A 26570-nucleotide genomic window follows, 5' to 3' on the forward strand; every position below is an offset into this window, starting at 1 on the left:
TCAGATTTATAAGGTTAAGAACCATTCCCCAATTGATAGCTGGTGAAGGGATATGAACAGGCAGTTTTCTAAGGAATAAATTGAAGTTATTAATAGCCATATGAAAAAATACTCCAGATTGCTAATAAAGAAATGCAAATTAAAGTAACTCTGAGATTCCACCTCATACCCATCAGATTGGTAAAATTGACCAAAATTGGGGGAATTGACAAATATTGGAGGGGCTTTGAGAAAACACACATACTAATATATTATTGGTGAAACTAAATTGGTCCAGTCAATTGCTAGAAAGCAATTTGGAACTACACCCCAAAAGTTACTAAACTGTATGTATCCTTCGAACCAGAAATACCACTACTAGGACTCTATCTCCAAGAGATCAAAGAAGGAAGAGACCTGTGTGGGGAAAAATTAAAGTAGTTGCTGAATTGTTTCAGTTGTGTCCAACTCTCTATGATCCCGTTTGAAGTTTTCTTGGCAGAGATACTGGTTTGCCATTTCTTTCTCCAGCTCATTTTACAGATAAGGAAACTGAGGCCAACAGGGTGAAGAGACTTGCCCAGGGTCACACAGCCAGTAAGTATCTGAGGCTAGATGTGGACTCAGGACTTTCTGAGTCAAAAGCAGGCACATTTTCTACTGAGTCACTTACCTGGAACTGGAAACTAAAGGGGTGCTTAACAGTTAGTGAATGACTGAGCAAATTATGGTATATGAATGCAATGGAATAGTATTGTGCCATAAGAAATGACCAAAGGGATAGTTTCAGACAAACCTTGGAAGACTTAGATGACCTGATGCAGAATGAAGTGAGTAGAACCAGGAGAAAAATGTTGACATTAACAACATTGTAAAGAAACACCTTCAAACAACTCAAGAACTCTGATCAATGCAATGACCAACCAGAATTGTCAAGGACTAGAGATGAAGAAAGTTTCTTTAGACTAGAGATCTGTGGAAAGATTTGAGTGAATCTGAACTTGGAGGGGCAAAAAATGATAACTTTATTTTCACTAAATTTCACCAAAATTCCACCAAAATTTAGCATTTCCTCCAATTTTTTAAAACCACTATTATGGGAAGGAGTCTATAGGCTTCACAAGATGCCAAAGGAATCCATGACATAAAAAGGTTAAGCACCCCTACTTTAGATATCCCCCCACTTCTTGCTTATCAAAACTGGTTTCTCTTTAAGCCTTTGATATTTTATTTTTTAGCTTCTCATTCTTTCTGGGCTCCTTTTACCTGTAGAATTTGATTTTATAGGATCATACCTTTCCTTCAACTGAAGACTGATATCTGATCTCTTAAGGTCTAGGATAAGATCATTTTGTTTTTCCTTTATCCCCAATTCTAAGATGGAATAGTCATTGCCCCCTCAAGGTTCTAATCATTCCCATTCCAGCAACCAATTTTTATTTTAAAAATCAGACCTAGGATAGAATTTCCTAGAGAGAGACAGAGGCTCAAAAACAACTCCAGCCAACATCCAGGTACCCTAAGTCCCAGGTCCACTACTATATCCCGACTCTGTGTCAAGCTTATGATCTGTTCTCTGACTGCAATTATTTCCTCCTTCTGTGCTGATTGTGCTAACTCCAATGACAAAATTGTTACTGCTTTTGTCTCCATTGACCTTCATCCAAGCATTCTCCCTCTTGATTCCTGGATTTCCTTCTTAATTTCAAATGAATTGTTTAATTAATTAAATTAATTAATTTCAAATGCAATTAAAAGTGCTTGCTTCGGCAGCGCATATACTAAAATTGGAACGATACCGAGAAGATTAACATGGCCCCTGCCGAGGGATGACAGGCGAATTTGTGAAGCGTTCCATATTTTTATAAGTACCCTGTGGGAGTATACTTTCTTCTCAAAAGCTGGATGAAGCTGTGGCTGAGGCCTGCCTTACCAGACTGGATGTGAAGCTGATGGAAAACCAGTCCTAGTACCTAGGTGTCCCCACAGAGGGCTCCTTCAAACCTGATCACTTCTGGTACTGAGTCCGGGACAGCTCAAAGACTCTAAGTGCCTTCTTGACTATCAGGCTCCTCTTGCACAGAGTAATTAACTCTATCTATGTTTGAAAGAAAAGAGGAGACATTTGTGGCTGGGGGGATCTTTCCCTGATTTCCTTAGTTCCTACTACATAACCAATTGCCTTTACTACTCAGATTTCTTAGATTATGAAACTGTTCATAGAATATGTTCTCTAATGCAGTGGTTAACTGTGTCCTAGTATTTAAAGGACTTTCACCTGGGAGAGGGACTCAATTTTTGATGCTTGTCCCTGGAAGGTAGGACCAGGAGCAATGGGCAGAAGTTACAGAGAGTGACATTTAGGCTTAGAGTAAAAATTAATTTCCTAGCAATGGCAGCTGTCTGAAACAGGCATGAGCTGTCCTGGGAAGTGGTGAGCTCTCACTCAGTGGTGGTCTCTAAGCATCTTGGATTTTGATTTGTCAGGTGTGTTAGAGTACACACAGGTTAATCTATAGGGCCCCTGAAGTTCCTTTCAATTTTTATGTCCTGATGGGCATAGTATAGTGTTCTGCACACAATAGGCACTCAATAAAAGCCCATGCAACTCATTTGTTGTTTGGTTATACAACTTGGACGAGACTCCTTTGTATTCCTTCCTTCTGAATAAAGAACCAGGCACGGAATTCTTTCCATGTGTCCTAATTCCCAGCTTGTTCTGTCAATACATCAAGGTTATTTGAATACATGTAATCCAGCAGGTAACAGAATGTCAGTCTCAGCAGACTCCAATTAGAAATTCCTGGGCCAACATAAAACTGCCATCAGCTGGATGGAATAAACTGGGTTCAGCAGGCATAAATCTTTCTAGAAACTGCAGTCTCTAACAGATGGCCACTCTGGAAGAGGAGCCCCAAAGAACAATCTCTCCAACAGTCTGGGGCTGGAACTCTTGGGAAGAATCTGAATGCGTACAGATGACTTCAAGGAATCCTGGGAGAGCTGATGGATAAATGAAAAAGCATCTACTAGGTGCTCACTAGGTGCCCTGGGGCTACAGATAGAAAAAGCAAGAGAGTGGTTGTCTTCAAGAAGCTTACGGTCTGATAGGGCAAGACAACAGATGGAGGGAAGCAGTGGCCAGGAAGAGTATTTTGGTCTTGGATGATGCAGGAGGGTGAGTGGAACCATAGAGCAAAATTGATTGACATGACCTTTCTCTGAATGGTAGTGTGGATTTGTTTACTGATCTCAGAGCCAGAGGTGGTTAAGGGGGGTGGACAGAGGAAAGAGCATGGTAACAGTCTGAATCTCTATCACTCTTCTCTCTTTGTCCCCTCTCCTTTTCTGTTTTCTCTCTCTGTTCCTCTGTCTCTCCGTCTCTGTCTCCTCTCCCCCTTCACTCTCTCTCTGTATCTCTCACCTCTCCTCTTTTCTTCCCCTTCTTTCTCTCTCTGTCTTTCCTTCTCATCCCCCTCCTTCTTTCTCAAATGCCGGCACAGAGTAAATATGAAAGTCTGCACAACTTGCCTAAGTCCGTAAGAGGACTCGGTGGCTGGTATATTTGATCAGCCTTGAAGGACCACCTGACCTCTTTTCTAGCCACTAGGGAAGGGCAGTACTGGGGAGGAATGAAGCATTTATATAATGCCTACTATGTGCTAAGCACTTTACACTTCTTATCTCATTTGTTTCTCATAACAATCCTGAGAGGTAGATGTTACTATTATGTGCATTTTACAGATGAGGAAACTGAGGCAGCCAGACATTAAGTGACTTGCCCAGGATCATATATCCAGTAAAGATATGAGGTTGGATTTGAATTCATCTTCCTGACTTCATAGCATGCCCCCCCACCCCCCCAGCTGCTAGGGACCTCATTCTCTCAAGGAACCTCAGTGCTATTTCCTGTATATTAGCAAAATCCTACAATTATACCCAAATAGGCATGCTTCACTGAAGCATCATGGGAACTGTCAGTTTCAGCATTTTTAGGTACCATCTTTTCTTTAAATCAGGGAACCTCTGGTCTTTACTGCAGCAGCAGCTTCTCTATCAATTGGGTTTTAGCCTTTGGACATTTCCTCAATAATAAACTTGCAGTGGGGCTTTTAAAAATTATTTTACTTTTGGCTTCATTCTTTTAAAAAGACCACATTTTATTGATGTCTTTGCCTTTGTTTTTGCTTCTTTCTATTTCACTCTCTCGTAATCCTAGTTGCCTCTCTCCCTCCCCTCAGCACATTTTATAATGGATTGATTTCTCTTAGGTAACTGGTGTCAGAGTCTCACTCCTGATACAAATGGCTTGGTTACACTTTACGGACTTTTCGATTATGTGCCTCATTTGCCCCTACCTAGTGGAATTTGGGAATTTCTACATCTGGCACTTCCTCCTCACGCCCAGAGTATTATCACCACTTCCCACCCCTGTGGCATCAAGGTGTTATTATCAGCCTCCTCCTCTCTGCCCCCCTCAGCAATCAGGTTCGCCAGCATCAAATCTGGTACAGGCTTTGTTTATACACCTGAGGATCAAGAAAGCAATTGTGCTCACTCACAGGTTGAAAGAACCCATTTCCCCCCTTCCTGTGGTACCCCTTTATTGGAGACTTTAAGTAGGTTCAGGGCTTTTAATGCAACAAGGCTGGTGGAATATAAAACACAATTAAACCCAACTTTCCTTAGTAAGAATTAAAAGAATCCATTAAAAAGGGTTAAGATTAAAGGATACCACTTGCCTCTACCTGGAGAATCAACCCAGCATACTGACAGGAAACCATTTCCCTAAGGGTTGTTGTTGTTGTGTTTGTTGGTGGTGAGAGAGACAAGGAAAGGCTAGAACTTGACTTTAACTCTTCCTGGCCTGCGATTTTTACACTTGAGGGAGCAAGGAAACCAAATGGCCATCTTCCCCTCTTAAAGGACCAGTTCAGTGCAGCCTCCATAAGCCAGCCTTGTCCTAACTGCATCCCAGAAACTTTTACCCCTCTGTGACTTACAGTCCCATCTTGAGTGAGGGAGGTCAGCGTTTGCACCCTATTGTCTCCTAGAACTCACCACCATAGCTTTGTTCCTAAATGACATCCCCTGTCACCCCCACACCTGTCTCCCCAATCATTGTCTTCAATTCCTGGCAAATATTGGGGGTCCTTCTTGCTGTAGCTATGGTACTACTTCTAGAAGTTAGTCCAGGGTCTCAAGTCAGTGGTGAATATAACTCTTCTCTCCTTCTCCCACCCAAAATACCTCCAGGCAATAACAACAAAAATAAGAAAAGTTTACATTTGTACAAGACTCGAAGGTTTGCAATGTACTTTCCTCACCATAGCCCTCTGAGGTAGGTAGACCTGGGATTATTATTGCCACGTTACAAATGAGGAGGAGGGGCTAAGTTCTGAGAGGGGGAATGACTTGTTTGTAGTCAACACAACTAAAAGTACTAAAGCCAGTGACCATAGAGCTGGAAATGGAGTCATGGAGAGAATGCTAGCTTCTTAGGAGTAGCAATTGGGCCATCTCCAGTCATCCTGATGTCAATGGACCCAGATGGCTCAGGAGGAGAAAGTGAGGCTGGGGACCTTGCACAGCCCTCCCTCACTCAAAACAAAGTCAAGTGCAAGTCATGCCATCATTTCTCTGATGTCATGGTCTTTTTCAAAAATGAAGGACGAACTCAAAAAGATTGTTTAAATTCTTTTGTGTTTGGATCACCAGAGCCTAACCCTGTGCCTAGTACTGTTATCTTTTCATGTACCCAAATGGCAAAGCAAGCTCTAATTTCAAGTTTGTTCTGTGGATGCATCAAGGTTATTCAAATATAGGTGATTCAATAGGTTATGTTAATCTCAGAAGATTTTATCAATCACTCAGTCAACAAACACTAAGTACCTCTTATGTGTCAAGCAGTATTTGAGGCTCTAGGGATACCGAGACAAAAAATGAAACAATTCCCATCTCAAAGAGCTTGCATTCTGTTGGAGGAGACCATACTGTCTCAGGCAGGTAATTCTTTTTTTGGGGGGGCAAGGGGATGAGAGGAAGAAGCTAGTAGTCAATAGACTGAGGAAGGTTCTCATGTAGAAGTTTATGCTTGAGCAAATTTTGAAGGAGACTAGGGATTCTTAAAAGGATAAGGGAGTGCTTTCTATGCATGGAGGACTGACATTAGAAAAGCATGGAGATTAGAAATAGGGTGCCACTGATGAGGAACAGTTAGAAGCCTAGTTTGTCCCACAGAGTGTTGGAAGGGGAGTAGTGTGTAGTAAGTCTGGAAAGGTTGACTGGGTCAAGTCCCATAGGCTTTCAGTGCCTTCAGATGGGTTAATAGGGAGCCATTGAAGTTTCTTGAGTAGGGGCATGACTTGGTCAGATGTGAGCTTTAGGGAAATCATTTTGGCACCTGTGATAGATTGTGTTGGGAAGAGACTTGAGGGAGGGAGACCAATTAGGAGGTTACTACAGTAGTGCAGGTGAAAGGGGATGGGGGTCTGAACTAGGGGGGTGGCTGTGAACAGATGAAGACTGGTGGATGCCAAGAGAAGGGAAGAGATGGGAGATGGGGAGATTCAAAGGCAAGACTTGGAGACTGATTGGATCCCTTTGGGGTAAGTGAGAATGAAGAGATAAGTATGCTACTGAGTTTGTGAACCTAGGTGACTGGGAAGACCATTTCCCTTGACAGAAATAGGCAAGTTTGAAAGAAGGAAGGATTTTTGAGGAAAGCAGATGAGTTCTGTTTCGGACATGTTGAGTTTGAGATGTTTGAGATTTCCATTAGGTAACTGGTGTGGCAGGATTGAAGTCTGGTGAAGATGATGAGGTTTCCAAGAGAGGGACTTGAGAGCAAGGCTTCTCAATGGATCCACAAACACTCAAAGGGTCCATGGATATATATCAGGGGTCCATAAACTTGGTTGCGAAAAACAACTTCTTTATCATGAATTGAATAGGAACTTAGCATTACCTTCAATTATTAATTGCTTTTAAAAATACTATTCTGGGGGCAACTAGGATACACAATGGATAGAGCAACCAGCCATGGAATCAGGAGGACCTGAGTTCAAATCCGACCTCAGACACTTACTAGCTGTGTGACCTTTGGCAAGTCTATCTGCTCCCACATCCTGTTCCCCTTTCTACTACATTGTGTCGTCTAGGCAAGCTATTGGACAATAGGTGTCTTTTGATGAGGCCTGTGTCATCGAGGAGTCCCTGCCTATCCTTACAGGAACAACTCATTATCCCTTGATTTGAATTGTCCAGAAACTTGGCCCAGCCAATGATTATTAGGCCAAACCAATGTGCTGTTGTAAAGTTGGTGATATTTGTCATGGCCTTGATTTTACCTAGAAGGTCCAAGGCCCTCCACCATAACATTCTTCCTGGGCTTTAACCTGCCCTCCTGCCCATGTCCCAAACTACTATGCTTCAGCCCTTTCTCCATTCCCGTCGCTTATTGCTCGTATTTCCTCAGAGCCTCTTGAGGGCACTGGTGAGCTGTGCTGATAAATGAATCTGATCTATGGGTTGTAACCAGTTAAGAACTGATGTGTTCCCTTCTCAGGAAGCATATAGACTTAAAGGATAGGGAATTCAGGTACCCTTGGAAGGTACCCTTGGAATAGATGTGCAATCTATGGTCCGGGAAGGAGGCCTTTCAAAAGTAGACTACTACTTTTTCTGCCTATGTCTTTCTATAAGCTCATAGAACGATAGAGCCTGACGATACCTACAGATTACCTAGTTTAGCCTCCTTATTTTACAGTCAAGGAAACCGAGGCCCTGAGAGCCTGTATGACTTGTCCAAGGTTATACAGCTAGTTAGCAGCAGAATGGGAACTGAATCCCAGGTCTTTTGCCTCCCAACACAGGATTTGTTCCTCTATTGTATTATCTACTTATTATTCGACCAGCATTTAAGACAAACCTGGCCAACCTGTGGCCCACATGCTGATCGTGGGCCACCAAAGGATTTTGGGCCACCAGCAAATAATGCAGGCCACAGGTTGTGCAGGCCTGCTTTAAGGTTTATAAAACATATTTTCACAACATCCCTGTGAAATAAGTAATACCCATTTTGCAGATGAAGAAATTGAGGCTGTGAGAGGTTGTGATAAAAGAACAGGTAAATATCAGCATTGGAATCCCAATCCACATTTTTGACCATTGAGTTCAGCCCTCTTGCCCCACCAATCCATATTCAGGCATTGGAGATACTGAGACTGGAGAAGAGAAATTCCGACACGATGTCCTCAAGAATTTAAAGGACTACCATGTTCTGCTTAACCCCCCTCAAGGCAAAATTGGGTCCATAGGTAGAAGTTACAAAGAGGTCAACTGAGGCTGGATGTTGGAAACACTTTGGAACAATGGAAGCCATTCCAAAGTGGAATGACCTGCTTTGGAAGATCATCTCCCTTCCTGGGAGAGACAACCACTCATCAGGTATGGTTATGGGTTATAGGGATTCATTTCAAATATAGGTTAGATTAGATGGCTCCTGAGGTCCCTTCTGACTCCAAATTCTGTGATTTTGTGATTCTGTGATTTTTGTGATTATGTGACTCAGTGAACTATTTTGTATGGCCTCCCATACTTTGAGTTAATCCAGACTAATGCAGCTGGCTCAGCTCAGCTATAGATAGCTTCCCTGAAATTCCTAGTAACATGTCATGGCAGCCTTAAAGATGCTCTCAGAGGACACCTCTGTCGTTGGGGAAGGGTACAAGCCAATAAAGAAGCAAGGTTTCAGGAAGATTCGTTCTTGTCTAATGCCCTTCTATGAAACTGTTGCAGCACCAGATGAGAGGGATGTTGTTGTTTGGGTCTCACTCAGATTTGTGGAAAGTCTTCACCCGCTCTAGAGGTCTGTCCCTCCCCGGAAAGAGCATGGGTCCAGCATGGCCCTTTGTCAAACTCTGTCAACAGGCGCCTAATTCCAGGACAAATGAGACTCAGAGGCTGGTGGCTAGAGAGGCATTTTTCTGTCAAATCTGCCATTCTAGCAAATTATAGAGCATGGACTGAAAGTAAGATTATAGGCTTAAACAACCTCTTCCTCTCAGCGCCCCCCCCCCCCCCCAACAGCCTAAGCGGTGTCCCACTGTCCAGATGCTAAATTTGTTCCTGGTCATTACAAAATGAAGTTAATGCTTTACAATTAAGAGTTCCAACGCAGCCTTTAATTTAGATTCCATAAAACATTGAGTGGGGCTGCAGGGCAGGCAATGAGCTGGTATTAAGATGTGACTAGGCAAGGGCAGAGAGGGATGATAGAAGAGAGAGCAGATTGGTCATAGGGGCAATTAGAATGCTTGGTGTTTGGGGGGGGAGGGGATAAAAGAGGAGAAAATTTGTAACCCAAAATTTTGTGAAAATGATTGTTAAAAGTTAAATAAATAAATTTAAAAAAAAAAAGATGTGACTAGAGGCTTTTAGAGCCCAGACACAAGTTCAGGTGGGGTGCAGGGGCTATTGTAATTGCAAGTCATTAGCATGCGATGGGCAGGCACTCTCCTGAGACAAGCAGGCCTCATTTTCATAGCAAATACCACTGGCCACATGGCCAGCATAGGTCATATGGAAGCTAAGATTCAGAATAAGCTAGCAAAGTCTGGTTTCCTAAAGGGAAAGGGGTTACTCGAAGTTCATTTGCCAAACAACTGGGCCTAGGCTTTGGTCTAATCCCACACCTTGGCTTGCAAAGGGTGAATTGATGCTTCCATAGTGCAGTAACCCCATGATCTTATCTATGTGGGCACTGCTTCCACTGAGGTACATCCTAACCCATCTATTCCTCCCCATCCAGTGCAACCTCATTCATGTCATCCCTATTGGATCTGCCATTACACTATAAGTCCTCCTCTGATTCTTTTGATGTTTTGTGGTTAGTGGTGTATGTGACATACTGGTAGGTCATATGTTAACCCTTATTCTTGAAATTCACATGATTGGCCCAATTCCTTTTCCTGTTATGCATGTCCTTGATGATGTCTCTTATGGCTTTGCTGCTAAAGAGCTCTGTTTATGACCTTGGTCAGGTTACTTCATCTCATTAGGTCTTAGCTTCTCTTTCTGTCTAAATGAGGTTGTTAACATGATTTCTAATGTCCCTTCTAAATCTCATGATTCAGGGGAGCCAAGATGGTGGAGTGAGAGCAACAACTCACCTAAGCTCTTGGACAAACTCCTCCAGATACCTCTGAAAGGAGAATCTGACCAAATTTTGGAGGTGCGGAATCCAGTGGGAGACAGACTGTGATGGATTCAGAGCCTAGGTTAGACTGCAAGGTCCATAGGAAGGATCTGTTCTGCGGGGGTGAGCCTCCAGTGCACAACGCAGCATGTGCAGCACAGCGGAGCAGAAGTGGCCCGGGAAACCCGAGTGGGAGGAACTGGCAGAGCAGCACCCAAGGGCCGGAGACAAGCCTAGCCGAGCCAGGGAAGCTGTTGAGCACCAGATATCAGCACAGCAGCTCCTGAGACTTTCAGCCCACAGATTAAACATTGGTAAGTCACCTACTTGAACTTCCAGGAGCCAGGATAGCGGAGTGATCAGTAAATGCTCTCTCCTCCCCCCTTGATGACCGTGAAAGAACCATAGAATATTTCCCCACAAAAATCCTGGATCAGCGGGAACAGCAGAAGGGGCCAATAGTGTCATAACACCTGAGGCTAGGGAAAATAACTAAGGGGGATTCCTCCTACTGTGATAGAGGCAAACTGGAAGGACAGAGGATCCAGGGCAGAGAAAACTCGCACTAGGACCCAGGCAAGCCTCAGCGCCAGGAGAGGAGCCCCTGGAGGGGTGGGAACACGCATTAGCATCTAGGCATGCCTCAGCACTCCAGGGGAAACAGACAATAGGGAAGCTGGGATCACCATCCCCTGAGCTTGCCTTTGCCTCAGTTCAGCTGAGGAGATCTCCTGTGACCAGACCACTCCTCCCACACACTTAATAAGCTTAACCCCAGGGTTGATCAGGGAAACAAAAAATCAAAAACCTGCTTTTAGCATTTTCACACATCAGCTCAACACAAAGTTCTGTAGCTTCTGACTGAAAGAACCAGAAGCCACAACACTCAGTCAACATCATGAACAAGAAAAAGCAGATGAAGGGTGAAAAAACCATAGAATCTTTCTATGGGGATAAGGACCAAAACACAAACACCAAAGACGTCAGAGCTGAGACTGTACTTCCATCTGAAACTTCAGAAGGGACCGTGAACTGCTCTCAAGCACAAACAGCTCTCCTGGAACAGCTGAAGAAGGAAATAGAAGAAAAACTGGCCAATGATTTTAAAATTATAAAAAAAGAATTCACTGATGAGAACATCTTTTGAAAAGGAAAATTGAACAAATGGAAAAGGAAGTTCAAAAATTAACTGGAGAAAATAGCTCCTTAAAAGGAAAAATTGGACAGATGAAAAAGGAGATGCAAAAGTTAACTGAAGAAAACAATTTGATAAAGATTAGAATTGGGCAAGTAGAAACTAATGACTCAATGAGACAGCAAGAATCAGTCAAACAAAATCTAAAGAATGAAAAGATAGAAGAAAATGTAAAATATCTAATTGGAAAAACAACTGACCTGGAAAATAGATCCAGGAGAGAAAATTTAAGAATTATTGGCCTGCCAGAAACCTGTGATGGAGAAAAGAGCCTAAACAATATCTTTCAGGAAATCATCAAGGAAAACTGCCCAGAGGTGCTAGATTCAGAGGGCAAAATAGTCATCGAAAGAATCCACTGTTCCCCTCCCAAAAGGGATCCCAAACTCAAAACCCCAAGAAATATCGTTGCCAAATTCCAGAGCTATCAAGTGAAGGAGAAAATACTACAAGTAGCCAGAAAGAAACAATTCAAATATCAAGGAGATACAGTCAGGATCACACAGGACCTTGCAGCTTCTACATTAAAAGATTGAAAGAATTGGAACCCAATATTCCGTAAGGCAAAGGAATTGGGACTACAACTAAATCTCATGATTCTCTGATCTTTTATGCAAATCACTAGTGTAGCTCTTTGGCTCACCTATCTTTTGAATTCTTCTGAGTCTGTGGTATTCCATGAGTTGTAGTCATATATACAGTGCTACTAAGAGAATGTTGATAGCAAAGAGTCTAGTTGAGAGTAAAAGGGACTTTTATGTCAGGGAGCAGCTTGAGCTCATTGAAATTGCTGCACAGTTTTCCAAATGCAATCCAGCTTCATCTCCTTCTTGCCTTCCATTCTGGGTCCATTTTGTTGACCTTCTGCGGTACCTGTCCTGGACTGAATTACTGATGAATTAGCTAGCTCTCCAGGCTATCCATCCAACTATGTGTAAGAATTTGGGTAATATGAACCTCCATTTTAATGAAGGTCCCCCAGGTCAGCTATGTTCTCTCCTTAATTCCTCCCTGGCTCTCTTCTGAATTCTCTCCATAATTTCCAAGTAGCCTTCAGACCCTGGAAGCTGCATTTTGGCACAATATTACAGCATCTTCTTATCCTGGAAAGATTCCTCTTCCTCTGTAGCACTTTCATCTGATTGGTCATTTCCATTTAGAACGTTAATTTTTTTCCCAATTAATTAATTTATTTTTAGCTTTCAACATTCACTTGCATAAGTTTTAAATTATCTCTCCCTTCCTCCCCCACAAGATGGCATGCAGTTTTATATGGGCTCTACACATACATTCCTATTAAACACATTTTTACATCAATCATGTTGCATAGAAGAATTACAACGAATGAGAGAAACCATGAGAAAGGAAACAAAACAAAAAAGAAAATAATCTGATTTGCTTTGCATTTCAACTCCATAGTTCTTCTTCTGGATGTGGATGGCATTTTCCATCATGAGTGTGTTGGAATTATTTTAGGATTGTTTGATTGCATTGTTGAGAAGGGTTAAGTTATCAAAGTCAGTCCTCACACACTGTGGTTGTTATTGTGTGCAGTGTTCTCCTGCTTCTGATCCCTTCACTCAGCATCAGTTCATATAAGTCATTCCAGGTTTTTCTGAAGTCCGCCTTGGAACATTCATTTTTAAGAAAGGGCTCCCAGGGGGGCAGAGCCAAGATGGCGGAGTAGAAAGACGCACATACACATAGCTCTGAACCCACAACCCACAGAACAGCTAGAGGGGACCAACTCACGGTGAATTCTGCACCCAGAGGCCACGGAATATTGGAGCGAGGGAGATTTCTGTTCAGGAGAGACCTGCAAACCTCTCGCGGGGGGCCCTTCGTGCCGCGGACTGGGCGCCAGGACTGGGAGCAGAGGGCAGCCCTGCAGCAGCCGCGACACCATGAGGAAAAGATCCGAGCGGGCTACGGGGACGGGATCTCCAGCAGCCACGCGGGTCCCTCCACCCACAGAGGGACCTGCAAACCTCTCGCAAAAGGTCCGTCGCGCTGCAGACGCGGAGCCCAGCCCAGACCTGCGGCGGCCGGTGGCCGCAGCTCCGAGAGGTACAGATCCGAGCAGGCTTCAGGGACGGGATCTCCAGCGGTGGCACAAGCCCCTCCACCCACAGGTGACGGGAGTCGGTGAGAGAGTCTCTTTGGCGGGTCAAGAGGGGAGTGGGGTGCCCCCATGGCTCGGGCCCCCCCGGGAGATAGAAGCTGAGAGGCGGCGGCAGACAGGGGCTCCCCAAGCGGGCGGGAGCCTGAATCCATTGTGGAAGGTCTGTACATAAACCCCCTGAGGGAACTGAGCCTGAGAGGCGGCCCTGCCCCGACCTGACCACCTGAACTTAATTCTCACACTGAAGAGCAGCCCTGCCCCCGCCAAAAGCCCTAAGGCAGGAAGCAGCATTTGAATCTCAGTCCCCAAACGCTGGCTGGGAGGACCAGGAGGCGAGGTGGGTGTGAGGAGAATATTCAGAGGTCAAGTCACTGGCCAGGGAGAATGCCCAGAAAAGGGAAAAGAAATAAAACTATTGAAGGCTACTTTCTTGGAGAACAGACATTTCCTCCCTCCCTTTCTGATGAGGAAGAACAATGCTTACCATCAGGCAAAGACACAGAAATCAAGGATTCTGTGTCCCAGCCCACCCAATGGGCTCAGGCCATGGAAGAGCTCAAAAAGAATTTTGAAAATCAAGTTAGAGAGGTGGAGGAAAAACTGGGAAGAGAAATGAGAGGGATGAAAGAGAAGCATGAAAACAGATCAGCTCCCTGCTAAAGGAGAACCAAAAAAATGTTGAAGAAATTAACACCTTGAAAACTAGCCTAACTCAATTGCCAAAAGAGGTTCAAAAAGCCAATGAGGAGAAGAATGCTTTCAAAAGCAGAATTAGCCAAATGGAAAAGGAGATTCAAAAGCTCATTGAAGAAAATAGTTCTTTCAAAACTAGAATGGCACAGATGGACTCTAAGGACTTTGTGAGAAAGACAGATATCACAGAACATAGAGAGAAGATTGGAAAAATGGAAGATAATGTGAAATATCTTATTGGAAAAACAACTGACCTGGAAAATAGATTCAGGAGAGACAATGTAAAAATTTTGGGACTACCTGAAAACCATGATCAAAAGAAGAGCTTAGACATCATCTTCCATGAAATTATCAAGGAAAACTTCCCTGAGATTCTAGAACCAGAGGGCAAAATAAATATTCAAGGAATCCGCAGAACACCGCATGAAAGAGATCCAAAAAGAGAAACTCCTAGGAACATTGTGGCCAAATTCCAGAATTCCCAGGTGAAAGAGAAAATATTGCAAGCAGCTGGAAAGAAACAATTCAAGTATTGTGGAAATACAATCAGGATAACACAAGATCTAGCACCCTCTACATTAAGGGATTGAAGGGAATGGAATAGGATATTCCAGAAGTCAAAGGAACTAGGACTAAAACCAAGAATCACCTACCCAGCAAAACTGAGTATAATACTTCAGGAGAAAAAATGGTCTTTCAATGAAATAGAGGGTTTTCAAATTTTATTGATGAAAAGACCAGAGCTGAAAAGAACATTTGACTTTCAAACACAAGAATGAAGAGAACCATGAAAAGGTGAACAGCAAAGAGAAGTCATAAGGGACTTACTAAAGTTGAACTGTTTACATTCCTACATGGAAAGACAATATTTGTAACTGTTGAAACATTTCAGTATCTGGGTACTGGGTGGGAGTACACACACACACATGCACACACGCACACATACATAGAGACAGAGTGCACAGAGTGAATTGAAGAGGATGGGATCATATCTTAAAAAAAAATGAAATCAAGTAGTGAGAGAGAAATATTGGGAGGAGAAAGGGAGAAATTGAGTGGGGCAAATTCTTTCTCATAAAAGAGGCAAGCAAAAGACTTATTAGTGGAGGGATAAAGAGGGGAGGCAAGAGAAAAACATGAGGTCTACTCTCATCACATTCCACTAAAGGAAAGAATAAAATGCACACTCATTTTGATAGGAAAACCTATCTCACAATACAGGAGAGTGGGGGACAAGGGCACAAGCAGGGTGGGGGGGAGGATGGAGGGGAGGGCATGGGGAGGAGAATGCAATCCGAGGTCGACACTCATGGGGAGGGAAAGGATCATAAGAGAATAGAAGTAATGGGGGACAGGATAGGATGGAGGGAAATATAGTTAGTCCTATACAACACAACTAGTATGGAAATCATTTGCAAAACTACACAGATTTGGCCTATATTGAATTGCTTGTCTTCCAAAGGGAAGGGGTGGGGAGGGAGGGAGCTAAAGAAGTTGGAACTCAAAGTGTTAGGATCAACTGTAATGTTCTTACCACTAGGAAATAAGAAATACAGGTTAAGGGGTAAAGAAAGCCCTACAGGACAAAAGAGAAGACGGAGACAAGGGCAGAGAGGGAGGATAGAGGAGAGAGCAGATTGGTCACAGGGGCAATTAGAATGCTTGGGTTTGGGGGGGAGGGGATAAAAGGGGAGAAAATTTGTAACCCAAAATTTTGTGAAAATAAATGTTAAAAGTTAAATTAAAAAAAAAAAAAGGGCTCCCAGACCAGCCATGTTCATTCCTTCATTCCTTTCCAGGTTCAGCTATAGACTTCTTTCTTCTCCAGTACCCCATGGATTACCTCCTTCTCCACTCCCCCCTCCCCCATTTTAAGCTCCCTTTAAATATAGTTAGAATGTGAATGTGAGCTCCTTGAGGGCAGGGACTATTTTTTCATTTTGCTTATTTTTGTATCCCCAACACAGTGCCTGGCACACACTAAATGCTTAATAAATGCTTGTTAACCTGACTTGACGTGTGAATTGTTCATCCACTTGCTTTTCCCTGTGTGAATGATTAGGCTAATACCTTTAGAATGGCTGTGGATGTCAACACATAAGTAAGGAGAGTTTGTACTCAGGACTGGTCCTATGCTTCAATCTCCTTGGGAGGACTTGAGAGGCTCCAAAGTTACCTTCTTTTACTGCTCTGCCATAATGCCTGAAATTCCACCATTATGATATAATTAATATATAATCAGTATATAGTGATCGTATTCCTTGCTGACTTCCCCATAGCCTGTCCCCTTTACCATTTCTGCTCTTGCGTTGCTTATTGACTGCTTCTCTACTGCCTACAAACGTGTTCCTCATCCTCAAAGAACCCTCAGTTGATCCATCCATCCCGACTAGCTATTCTCTCATATCTCTTCTTCCTTTTGCGTCAAATTCTTTTAGAAGGTCATCTACAATAGATGCCTCTACTTCCTTTTCTTTTAACTCTCTGTAGTCTAGCTTCTGGCCTTATTCAACTGAAAGTCCTCTCTAATGATACCAGAGGGTATTCTCTTAATTGCCAAATTTCACATCCCTTTCCAGTGTTCATCCTTCTTTACCTTTCTAAACACTTAGACCTTGTTAATCACCCTCTCTTCTTTGATATTCTCTTCTGTCTACATTTATATGACACTGCTCTCACCTGGTTTTCCTCCTACCCATTTGACCACTCCTTCTCAGTCTTCTTTGCTTTATCTTCATCCGGATCATGCCTGCTAAATGCAATTATCCCCCAGGCAGGGCTCTGTCCTGTGCCCTCTTCTCTTCTTCCTCTATGCCATTTCCCTTGATGATCTTATCAACTCTCATGGATTCAATTATCATCTCTCTGCTAATGATTCTCAGATCTCCTTCTCTGGCTATATAGCCTTTGTCCTAATATCTATACTTCCATCTCTAACTGCGTATTGGACATATCCAATTGAATGTCCCGTAGGCATCTTAAACTCAACTTGTCCAACTCATTATCTTCCCCTACCCCCATCCTTCAACCCCTCCCTTCTTCCCAACTTCCTTATTACTGTCAAGGGTGCAACCATTCTCTCAGATACCCAGGTCCTCAATCTAGGTGCAATCCTTGACTCCTCACTCTCTCACTCCCCCCCACCCACCGAATTCAATCAGTTGCCAAGTCCAGTCCATTTTACCTTCATTATGTCTCTCAATAATGCTTCCTTTTTTTCCTGCCACTCCTCTAGGTCAGACCCTAGTTATCTCATGTGTGGTCCTTCTAGTTGGTCTACCCTACCTCAGTTGGACTCCAGTGCAACATCCACCAGCTATCAAATTAATCTTTCTAAAGTGCAGATTTGATCATGTCTTTGACCTGTGTTATTGACCTATTTAGTAAACTCCTGTTGCTCCCTATTGCCTTTGTCATCAAATAAAAATTCCTATTAGACATAACTTGACCCCCCTCAACTTCATGCTCTTTTTATACCTTACTCCACCTCCCAGTACTTTAATAACATTGCCTGACCAACTTATTTTTCCTCACACAAGACAATACATTTCCAGAATCTGGGCACATTCACTGGCTGATTTCACACCCCCCCACCCCCCCATGCCTGGAATGATCCCTCTGCTCATCTCCACTTCCTGTCTTCCCTAGCTCCCTTCAATTCTCAGTTAAAATCTCACTTTCTATAGGACCCTCCCCCATTTGATGCTAATACCTTCACTTTGTTGATTATCTCCAATTTATCCTGTTCATGTCTTGTTTTGGCATAATTGTATGTTGTCTCCCTCATTAGACTGTGAGCTCCTTGAAAGTAGGAATTGTCTTCTTGGCATCTCTAGTACTTAGCATAATGCCTCTCTGGCACAGGATATGTACTTAGTTCATTCTTTTTTAAAATAATATTTTATTTTTCTCCCCAATTACATGTCAAGACAATTTTTAGCACTCACTTTTACAAGATTTTGAGTTCCAAATTTTTCTGCTTTCCTTCCTTTCTTCCTAAAATGGTAGGCAATTTGATTATGGATTTTATTATAGTGTGCTATTATGTAAAGCATATTTCCATATTAGTCACAGTTGTGAAAGAAGAAACAAATCAGAAGGAAAAAAAACATGAAAAAGAATAAAGTGAAAAAAGTATCTTGTGATCTGCATTCAGAGTCCATCAGTTCTTTGCGAGTCCTTTGTACTTGTCTTGGATCATTGTGTTGCTGGGAAGAGCTGAGTCATTCATAGTTGATCATCACACGATATTGCTGTGTACAATGTTTTTCTGGTTCCGCTCACTTTACTCAGCATCAATTCCTGTCTTTCCAGGTTTTTATGAAATCTGCCTGATCATCATTTCTTATAGCACAACAGTATTCTATTACATTCGTATACCACAACTTGTTTAACCATTCTCCAATTGATGGACATCCCCTCAGTTTCCAATATTTTGCCATCATGAAAAGGGATGCTATAAATATTTTTGCACATGTAGATCCTTTCCCCTTTTGTATGATCTTTTTGGAATACAGACCTAGTAGCTGTATTTCTTTATCAAAGCGTGTGTACAGTCTGGTTGCCCTTTGGGCATAGTTCCAAATTTATCTCCAGAAAGGTTGGATCACTTCACAACTCCACCAACAGTGCATCAGTGTTCCAATTTTCCTACATACTCTCCAAATTTATCATTTTCCTTTTTTGTCATATTGGTCAATCTGATATCTGTGAGGTGGTACTTCAGAGGTGTTTTAATTTGCATTTTTCTAATCAAAAGTGACTTAGAACGATTCTTCATATGCCTAGAGATAGCTTTGATTTTTTTCATTTGAAAACTGCCTATTCATAACTTCGACCATTTATCAATTGAGGGATGGCTTGTATTCCCATAAATTTGACTCAGTTCTTTATATATTTGAGAAACGAGGCTTTATTAGAGACACTTGCTGTAAAGATTGTTTCCCAGCTTTCTGTTTTCCTTCTCATCTTAGTTGTTTTGGTTTTGTTTGTGCAAAAGCCTTTTAATTTAACATAATTAAAATCATCTATTGTACATTTTGTAATGCTCTGTCTCTTGTTTGGTCATGAATTCTTCCCTTCTCTATAGATCTGTCACCTCCTTAGTTTCTTTCTTGTTTATTTTTTGGTTGGATTTATTAAGTTCTGAGAGGGCACAGTTGAGGTCCCCCACTAGTGTAGTTTTTCTCTCTATTTCTTCCTGTAACTTAATTAACTTCTGCTTTAAGATACTATACTCTTGGTGCATATATGTTTAGTAGTGATATTACTTCATTATCTGTGGTACCTTTTTTACCAAGATGTAGTTCCCTTCTTTATCTCTTTTAATATAGTCTGTTTTTACTTTTACTTTGAGTTCAGGATTGCTACCTCTGCTTTTTTTTTTTTTAACTTCAGCTGAAGCATAAGAGATTCTGCTCCAGCCTATTACCTTTACTCTGTGTGTGTCTCTCCACTTCAAGTATGTTTCTTGTAAACAACATATTTTAAGATTCTGGTTTTTGATCCACTCTGCTATCCACTTCCATTTTATTGGAGGGTTCATCTCATTCATATTCACAGTTCTAACTGTATTTCCCTCCTTAGTTGGGGTGTTTCTACATTTCCCTGAGGCTACACTGAAGCATACAATAGTGCAGCTGCCTCTCTGCCCAGGGCTATACGGAAGTGTGTGGCACTTCTTGGAGCTAGAGTATGCCCATTCCGTTGCCTATGCTGGAATCCTGGTGTTGGTGTTTGCCTGCTCCACTGCAGTGGACTCAGGATCTACCACTGATTTGCTGGCGCGGGGCTTGCTGCTGGCTTGCTGGGCTGCTTTCTGTCCTGGACTATGCTTCCCTTTTACCTGAGTGAGATGTTCCCTTTCTGCTGGTCTTCCAGGTTTCTTAAGACTAAAAGGTTATTTCATCCTGTCTTTTTGCTGATTCTGCTTTTCCAAGATTTGTTAGGGGGCACTATTTTATGGTTGTTTGGAGGTGAATATGGGAGAGTTATGGTGCCTTGCTGCTTACATCTTGGCTCCTGGAAGTCTCTTAAAATCTACTTAGTACGTTCTTAAAGGTTTATTGGCTGACTAATTAATATACAATTAAAATAATATAGAAATACTCTATTGGGTTAAGTCCTCTGTTAGTTGACTATTTTTTCCTGGGGAGGCCATTTCATTAAGCCATGTATATGTATTAATATCTTAGTGTGACTGATTTCTGTTGTCTCTTCTAGCTATACCAATTCATGATGAAATATGAACATAAGATTGTTACTTCTTGTCTTTGAGCCTTCCCTCATGCTGTTCCCTTTAACTGGAAATCAATCCCTACTCCCCTCTCTCCATTGCCTGCTCCATGACTGTTGAAGTGTCTCCTTTCAAGAATCAACACTGGTGCCCAAATCCCCATTTCTTTGAAAAAGTGACTTCTCTCTCTTTTTTCCTTCAAATTTTATTTTTTATTCTGAATTGAAGAAACACTCATCAAAATGAGCATTTCCACATACAATACGGAATAGGAAAAAGAGGATTGTACATGAAAGTATGAATTTCTATTATGTATGTTATTATGTACAACTGGCTTTTCTTTTTAAGTATATGATGAATTCAACATGTTACTTTCAAGGGTGTGTGACTTATCTGTGATTCCTTCTGGCCTTGTTAAAAAAATCCCTTCCTCAGATGCTGTATAGTACTTTGCCTGGGCCTCTCTCTTATTTGAACTTATCTTACCCAGTTTTGGTGTACATGTCTTTTCTTCCCATTAGACGGCAATATTCTTAAAAAGTGATGTCTGTATCCTTGATACTTCAGGTAAAATGTCTGGCATCAAGTGGGTACTTCATAAATAATTATGAGATTGAATTTGTTGGAGTGAAATTTTGGTACTCAGTGGACTTGTACTGTGGATTAACCAATCAATTATTTTATCAAACAAACACACTTTAAAAATATCTCAATTACATGTCTGCTCTGTGTCAGGCAGTATGCTAGATTCTGAGACTACAAAGATGAAACAGTTTCTGCCCCAAGGAAAATATAAATATTCTTTCAAGTGGACAGAAATGGGATTCTGTCTAAATAGGTTTCCCTGGTGGGGTACTTGGACAGTGGGGGCATGAGAGTTCTAGCTGCTTGGAAGAAGAAAAGTACCAGAGGAGGATTAGGTGGGTACTAGATATCAACTTGGCCTTTACACTTTTGCTCAAGACTGGCCTTGGCCTCATATCACCTATGCTCTGCTTCATCAGGGCAGCTAGGTGGCGCTGCATTGGATAGAGTTCCAGACCTAGAGTCAGTAAGACTCATCTTCCTGAGTTCAAATGTGGCCTCAGACACTTACTAGCTATGTGACCTTGGGCAAGTCACTTAACCCTGCTGGCTTTTGTTTCCACATCTGTAAAATGAGCTGGGGAAGGAAATGGCAAACCACTCCAGTATCTTTGCCAAGAAAACTCAAAATGGAGTCATGAAGATTCAGACATGGCTAAACAGCAAAAATAACTACCTTAGAATAATAAGTAGTCTGTGCATCCTTTACACTTTTCAAAGCACATTTTCTACCCATTATGTCATCTTACCCTCGTAATAGCTCTGTGAGGTAGACAGGGTTTGGATATTACTCTCATATACTGGCAGAGACATCAATCAATAAATATTTATTAAACACCTACTATGTAGCAGGCACTGTGTTAAGCACTGAGGATACAAAATGAAACAAAAGACAGTCCCTGCCCTCAAGGAGCTTACAATCTAATGGAGGAGACAAGATGCAAACAAATACAATGCAAAACAAGCTGTGTACAGGATAAATAAGAAGTTAGCTAGAGGGATGGCAGTAAGAGTGGTTAGCAAAGGCTTTCGGTAAAAGATGAGATTTTAGTTGTGACTTAAAGGAAGCCCAGTAGTCAGAACTGAGGAGGGAGAGCATCCCAGGTATGGGAGACAGCCAGAGAAAATGCCTGGAGTCGAGAGTTGGAGTGCCTTGTTCACAGAACAGCCAGGTAGCGGATGTCGCTGGATCAAAGAGTATGTTGTGGGGAGTAAGGTGTAAGACTGGAAAGGTGTGTGTGTGTGTGTGTGTGTGTGTGTGTGTGTGTGTGTGTGTGTGTGTGTGTGTGTGTGTGTGTGTGTGTGTGTGTTGGGGGGGGGTGGCTAGTTTATGAAGGGCCTCGAATGACAAACAGAGCTTTTTATATTTGATCCTGGAGGCAAAGGGGAGCCACTGGATTTTATTAAGTGGGATGGGGAGTGACATGGTTGGACTTGTATTTTAGGAAAATCACTTTAGTGGCTGAATGGGGAATGGATTGGGGTAGAGAGATTTGAAGTGAGCAGAGCCCCCAGAAGTCTGTTAAAATTGTCCAGAAATGAGGTGATGAGGGCCTGCACCAAAGTAGGGGCAGGGACAGAGGAGAGAAGGGCTCCAAAAGATGACATAACTTGCCTGAAAGCCTGTGATCAGAGGGAGAAAATGCCTTAAATTGGCGTTTGAGACCCTCCACAATCTGGCCTCAGTTTACTTTTCTAAATTACTTATTTACTCTTCGATGGCCAGCTTACTTTCCCCTGCTAGACACTTGTGTTTTCCTGCCTCTGTGAGTTTGCTCATGCCATTCCCATGTTCATTAGATGATATACAGTAACGGTGATAGTAATAGTTATCACAGTAGTGATAATTGCAAACATTCTATAGTGCTTTGAAGGCTCATTTGAGCCTCACAATGACCTTGTAAGGTAGATATTATTCCCATTTTACAGGTGAGGAAACTGAGACTGAGAGGTTAAGTCACTTGTCCAAGAGTCAGTTCAGTCAAGCAACAAGTATTTATTTAATGCTTACTATGTGCCAGGCACTATGCTAAGGGCTGGAGGTGTGAACAGAAGTGAAAAGACATTCCTTGCCCTTGAGGAATTCACATCCTGTTGGAGGAAGGTACCCCAAAATAGTTGTAGTCCTGAAGGCCAGGGAGTCAGAAGCAAAGTCAAGAGAGGCATGAAGGATGGGCAGCCTGGGCCTCTCCCAAAATAGATGAACTCTCAGGACTGGAGAGATGTTCTAGTTTGAAAAGGCAGCAGACGAGTCTAAAGTCCAGAGTCACAAGCAAAGCCAGGAGAGGATTCATAGCTAGCAAGTTTCAAGGGCAGTATTTGAACCCAGGTCTTCAGAACTCTAAAGCCAATACTCTGTTCACTGCACCACCTAGCTGTCTCAGGAATGCATTTCTTATTCCACCTATCCAAATCTTATCCACCCTTCAAGGCTTCGCCCAAACCCCTCTTCCTTCTCTAGAAAGTTTTATTTGACCAACCCTAGCCCACGGTGAGCCCTTCTTTGTAGGAGGTCCTCTAGCCTTTCCTGTGTACCACTTATGGAACTCTGTTTATAGGACCTTATGTTTGCATGTGCCATATCTTCCCAATAGAATATAGTTCCTTGGGGGCAGGGTCTGCTTCTTTTTTGTCTTTGTATGCCTAGAACCTGGCATGTGATAGGATAAATGATTTGCCCAATGTCACATAGTATATGATAGGATGGTAAAAGAATGCCAGTCTTCTGAAACCAAGTCCCATTTACCTTTCTGAAGAAATGCCATAGCAGGTCCCAGGGGCATAAATCATGTCATGTGACTAGAGGTTACAAGTGGGATGGAACTTGGGAAAACACAAGCTCAATGGCCTTACCTTGAGTGCCAGGGGTCCACTAGACTTTTCCCAGACCTGCTAAAGGTGTGATGGTTTTGAAGCCCATGTATTGGGAGAAGTACTTTGCCTGCTGAGCATGTTCTCCTACAGAAAGTGGTAATTCATTTGGCCTAATCAGGTTATACTCATTAGCTCCCTTTGCATTAATCCCAGTGTAATAACTGCCATTTGAACAAGGGAGAGGCTTTAAGGTGCTGTCATAATGAGTATGACAGCAGGAAGGAAAAAAAAATCACCTTGTGGGGAGCCAGCTGGTGACACTTAGGAAATGAGGAAATCTACAGCAGGGTCTGTAGACTGAACATCTGGCAGAAAAGCAGTGTCAAAATTAATATCCTCTTGGTGTACAAAGCCACCCTAAGACTAGGACTTCCCTTGAAGGTTTCACTCTCACCTGGTTTATCTTGGTATCCAAGAGGCAGCAGGGTATAGTGGGAACGAAGTTGGCCAGGGGAGTCACAGGACGTGAATTTCAGTCTCAGTGCTGCCATTTACTATCTGCGTGACCTTGGGTAAGTCATTTCCTTCCTTTCCCCATTCTATTTTGTCCTAAGCTCCCTCACAGTCCAAGATTCTATTTTCTCATGTCCCTTCCAGTTCTATCATTGTGTGCCTCACTGAGCTCTCTCTGATACAGAGCAGGTATTGCTGATGTGCACTGGTAGAGGGAGTTGTCTTAGGAGGTTCATTTGCTTCCTTCAGTGTTAGACCCCCCCCCCCCACCTGCTTCCTTTATCTCTTTCATTGATTTTATTTTTCTCCTCTCTAATAAATGGAAAAGTTCAAACCCAAAATGTTCTTCCCCACAACTGACCCCCTCCCCCACTGCTCTCACCAGGTTCTGGGAAAGGATCTTTTTAAATACACAGAATATACACAGCGGGGGGTTAGGTAAGCCAGGGGTTAGAACACGTTGTTAACATGGACATATTGTCATATTATGCACAATGAGGGCCAATGAGCTTTGGTGCTTCCCACAGCTACAGACCGAATCCTAAAGCAGACCAGATATCTTGCAAATGCATATTTCTAGTTCTTTACAAATCCACTGTTAGTCACTTTGAAGAATGGAGGATAGGAAGGAAGGAAAGAAGGAAAAAGGAAACGAACAAACCTTTATATAGAGCCTATTACATGTGAGGCACTGTGCTCAATGCTTTACAATCCTCACAAGCTCATGAGGTAGGTGCAACAATCCTCATTTTACATTTGAGGAAACTGAGGCAGACCAAAGAGAAGTGACTTGCCCAGGGACACATAGATAGTGAGTGTCTTAAGTGTCTAAGGTTAGATTTGAACATAAGTCTTCATGACTCCCTACTCATGGCTTTATCCATTACACAACCTAGCAACCTCTTAATAGCTGCTACATGGCCCATTTTATGAACTCCTCTACCCAAATGGAGCTCATTGCACATAGCATGAGAGAGAGTGGTTTCACAGTGGAGAAGACAGTCTCACAGCAGACTTCTTTGGGAGCAGGTCTGGATGGAGAGGCTCATCTCACACTATTTCATGTGCTTCGTGGCCCCACCAAACCAGACAAACTCATCACTCTCCAAATACATTCAACAGCACACACCATTCTCTATGACCAGAATAGCCGCTCCCCAGAGGATACGCTCCCTAGCATCAGCCAGAAGTCTGACTTTTATCAAGGGTCCAACTCAGGTGCCATGCTTAAAAAGAGTCCATCAAGTTCCACCCCCTCTTTTTAAAAAGGAGGAAACTGAGGGTCATGGAGGGTGACCATGTGACCAAGATCACATACAAGATCCTAGGTCTAGGCTTGGAAGGAACCTCAAGGCCCCCTAGTTCAATCTTCTCATTTTACAAAAGAGGAAACAAGCCCAGAGAAGATGAAGTAACACCCAAGATCCCAATAGTACTTATTAGGTAGCAGGGCCAGCATTTGAGGTTGGGTCACCTGACTCCCAATCCAGTATTCTTTCTACCTTAAGGATCTAAAGGCTTAAGTTAGTACTCTATGCCTGGGCAGACATGGTTATGTTTCCTCTGGATGCCAAATACTCAGTTCCTCTTTTGGTTGATAAAAACTCTCCAGGGGAATGCTGACGAGTACGCTGACTCCAGCTCTCAGTTTCATCTCTCACACATCGTTTCCCTCCAACAAGGAAATCCTCTCTTGCCAATGATGTATTTGGAACCACATACTTTCAAGGCCATTTCTGGTAAAGGCAAGATTGCCTCCATAAGAGGTTGGTTGATGGAAAAAGCAGGGTATGATGAGCTACATACGGTGCATGCCACTCATGATAAAAATAGTATTTATAACAGAAGTCAAAAACTTAGCCAGCCAATGACAGGACCAACTAGCACACTCTAAGACTTACAAAACCCTTTCTCTACAACACCCTTGTGTAATGATATTGTTGTTCAATCATTTTTCAATCATGTCTGGTTCTTTGTGACCCCGTTTGGGGTTTTCTTGGCAAAGATACTGGAGTGGTTTGTCATTTCCTCCTCCAGCTCATTTTACAGATGAGGAAACTAAGGCAAACAGTGGAAGTGACTTGCCCAGAGTCACACAGCCAATAAGTGTCTGAGGCCAGATTTGAACTGAGGTCTTCCTGACTCTAGGCTGGCACTGTACCCACTGTACCATCTAGATGTCTGTGTAATGGTAGGTAATGCAAATAATATACCCCCATTCTATCAATGGGCAAAC

The 26570-nt window shown here is 42.6% G+C and overlaps 1 non-coding gene across 1 annotated transcript; it reads left to right on the plus strand.

Annotated features, from left to right (window-relative positions):
* The first annotated feature begins 1736 nt into the window (after positions 1-1736).
* On the plus strand, positions 1737-1843 carry LOC140516488 (U6 spliceosomal RNA). Its single transcript, XR_011971377.1, has one exon. It is a non-coding gene; the product is annotated as a U6 spliceosomal RNA (small nuclear RNA).
* Positions 1844-26570: the final 24727 nt, after the last annotated feature.

Source organism: Notamacropus eugenii, chromosome X (genome assembly GCF_028372415.1).
Source record: "Notamacropus eugenii isolate mMacEug1 chromosome X, mMacEug1.pri_v2, whole genome shotgun sequence".
NCBI lineage: Eukaryota > Metazoa > Chordata > Mammalia > Diprotodontia > Macropodidae > Notamacropus > Notamacropus eugenii.